This window comes from Etheostoma spectabile, chromosome 2 (assembly GCF_008692095.1).
Source record: "Etheostoma spectabile isolate EspeVRDwgs_2016 chromosome 2, UIUC_Espe_1.0, whole genome shotgun sequence".
Lineage (NCBI taxonomy): Eukaryota > Metazoa > Chordata > Actinopteri > Perciformes > Percidae > Etheostoma > Etheostoma spectabile.
In genome coordinates, this window is record NC_045734.1 from 10,784,052 (window position 1) to 10,786,838 (window position 2,787).

Here is a 2,787-nt window from a genome sequence, read left to right on the forward strand (position 1 = left end):
AGCTTCAAATCCTTCAAATCTTCTTCTGCTCCCAAAATTTTCAGCGCCTTCATACTTTCACCTACAAACATGGTTCAAACTTTAAAACGTTCACAAAATATTCAGCTATCCGGCTTTTCAGATTGATATATTTTAGTTATTATAAAAAAGCTGTTAGAGTATAGTGTAAATTTTAGGATTTTTCTGCATTTCTGAGTGGGTATTGCATGAAGTAGAGTGCGGAGTGATGTCACTAGAGTGAAGCGCTTCGAAAAAATTATCTTACTCCGTTCTCTATAACTTGCTCCCACGCCAACAATTCTAATTTGTCATGGACAATTTATACATCAAACGTAGGTATTCTTGTCTAGTTTCAGCCAATGGGCTCATTTATGCGATATAAATTATACTTTTCACTCAGCGAGCTTTCAAATGAAAAGACTTTCAAATCTTCCTCCATTCACTGCCATGTTAAACATCGTCCACATTTCTGAGCAAAATGCAGAGTGACGCAGTTTTTTAAATTGCTGATACGACCACATTTTAAAATTTATCCACATGAATTTTATATCAATACGTTCACAAAGGCCTTCTGGTGCTCATGAGCAGGTATTTTGCCTGAAATAACTTTTCATTTGGCCCCTCTGACCATTTGTTTGAGAGCTGGTTCAGTGTCTGAACGCGGTTTCCCACAGGTGAAGGGTACAGCAGCTGCATCGTTAACTGATTACAGATCAAAGAGATGACATCACAGTGATTAAAGGCTTCCTAGCTGTGTTTACAAACATGGCCACTGATTATTTGTAGCCATGGCAACCGTTTCCCCATACACTGCAAAAAAAAAATGTCTGTCTCCATCTCTGTCACATTATATATTACAATGTATAGCTTCCTGAACAAATCCTTTGGTGGTGATGCAGTGGTTAAGACATATGCCCTTCGTGTGGGAGACCAGGGTTTGATTCCCACAGCGATACCTCAACCAATGTATTCCCCATTAAGACAGGCAACCCCTAGTGATAGCCCAGTGGATATGGACGGGGGTTTGAACCCCATTGTAGTACATCAACATTAGTGGTCTTAATTACAACCATTATACAACTATTATTACAACTTTTACTGATTTAAGCTATTCAACCAGGTTAGCTTTAGCATTTCAGCTATTTAGCATTTTTCAACTATTATCACCACTTCAACATCTTACTGATTTAAGCTATTTCTCCAGTTTAGATGTAGCATTTCAATTTTTTTTTTTTTTTACATTTTTCCCACATCTCTTTTTACATTAGTGGTGTTATTCAACTTAATTACAACTATTATTACAGCTTTTACTGATTTAAGCTATTCAACCAGGTTAGCTTTAGCAACTCAGCTATTCAGCATTCCCACGCATATACTGCAGGAAATGCATTTTCTAGTTCTTCTTTCTTATTCCATACGTTAAGTGGATTGAGGAGGTGCGCAGATGTCTGGATGTCAGGCATATGTCAATAGCTGAACAGTTACTGTTTATAATTGACCATTTAGATGGAGATGCAAAAGCTAAGGTTAATTTTCACACTGGTGCCAATAGAGATACACCAGAAAAAATCTTTCCTATGTCGACTGAAAACTATTGTTGCTCTCAGTCCTATGTAGCAGCACAGTTGCTACTGTTCTAACGGATTTAGCGAAAGGGCGAGTCCTTACGAGATTACTCACATGCACCCAAATCCTTAATGGATGTTGCTATACTTAAAACTGGCAAAGACAAATATACAAGTGGATACAATGAACAATGATAGGAGGGTTTGTGATAGAGAAGACAGTTAGATCATTAAAGGACTAAAACAGACACTTTGTGAGTACGCTGAAACACGGTAACCCAGATATTGTTTGAGCGAATGAGTTATCTTAATAGCTGTCTTCTATTATGCAATACAAAATTAGGTATGTGGTTAACACTGAATATCTTCTCTTCTTTTTATCAAAAACCAAATAAAGAAATTCTGGAAATATGCAATGGACAAATCTAAAAGAAAACAATGTTATTTTGAGCAAATTCGGATCCTTTCTTAAAATATGATGGCTTTCTACAAGGCTAAGTTATGATCATATCAGGCAGTCAAACTTGGACTGAATCTTTGGACTTGATATTTGCATGAGTCCTCTAAACTTGATTGCAAAATGCACAACATTTGTACAATTCATGGCAGTTGGTTAAATTTAAAATTTGATAAAACAATGTTTGCAGAAAGAGTAATTGGTTTTTATGATCCATAAAGGGAATTTTGTGATGTCAAGAAGTGCAACACACTGTAAACGCGCTTCTCTGGCCTATGCGGTTGTGTTTGAGCCGTCTCAAAGCTCCTATTTCTGCTTCGAGGACCAAGCATCAAGGAGCTATTGTGGGAGGACACACAAGAGCAGTCTTCCTGGAAGCCGTGCAGCTGAAGGAGTTGCTAACTCCACCCTTACAGCCAACGTATTCACGTAACGCTTCAGAAAGGACAGCTCATCCCTCTAAAACACATTTCCTCGGTTCCTCAATCGGTTGGAGTGAGTACAAATGTGAAATTCATAAATTTAACCAAATCAGCAGAATTTTGGGTGAACGCGTCTTACATGAAATGAAGAGAAGTAAGCAGATTTTATTTTTTTTTGTTTCATTGAATCAATTATTAGATATTATTTGTGGGAAGAAACGGGAGCAACCCAGAGTAAACCAGTATGTACCACCACAATAGAACAGTCACTGTTCATCACTGAGATGGCCCTGAGAGCTTGAGTCCTGCCCCCAACCAAGATAACCTCCACACCCATTGGTCT

General features: G+C 37.9%; 1 protein-coding gene and 1 long non-coding RNA gene across 7 annotated transcripts in view; one reads left to right on the forward strand and one right to left on the reverse strand.

The window, feature by feature from the left end:
- Window positions 1–2,787, forward strand: part of psip1a (PC4 and SFRS1 interacting protein 1a) — an 18,496-nt gene that overhangs the window by 12,482 nt on the left and 3,227 nt on the right. The window lies entirely within an intron of this gene.
- The window catches only part of LOC116700804 (uncharacterized), a 4,681-nt gene that overhangs the window by 166 nt on the left and 1,728 nt on the right, over window positions 1–2,787 (reverse strand). The gene's annotated exons all lie outside the window — the stretch shown is intronic.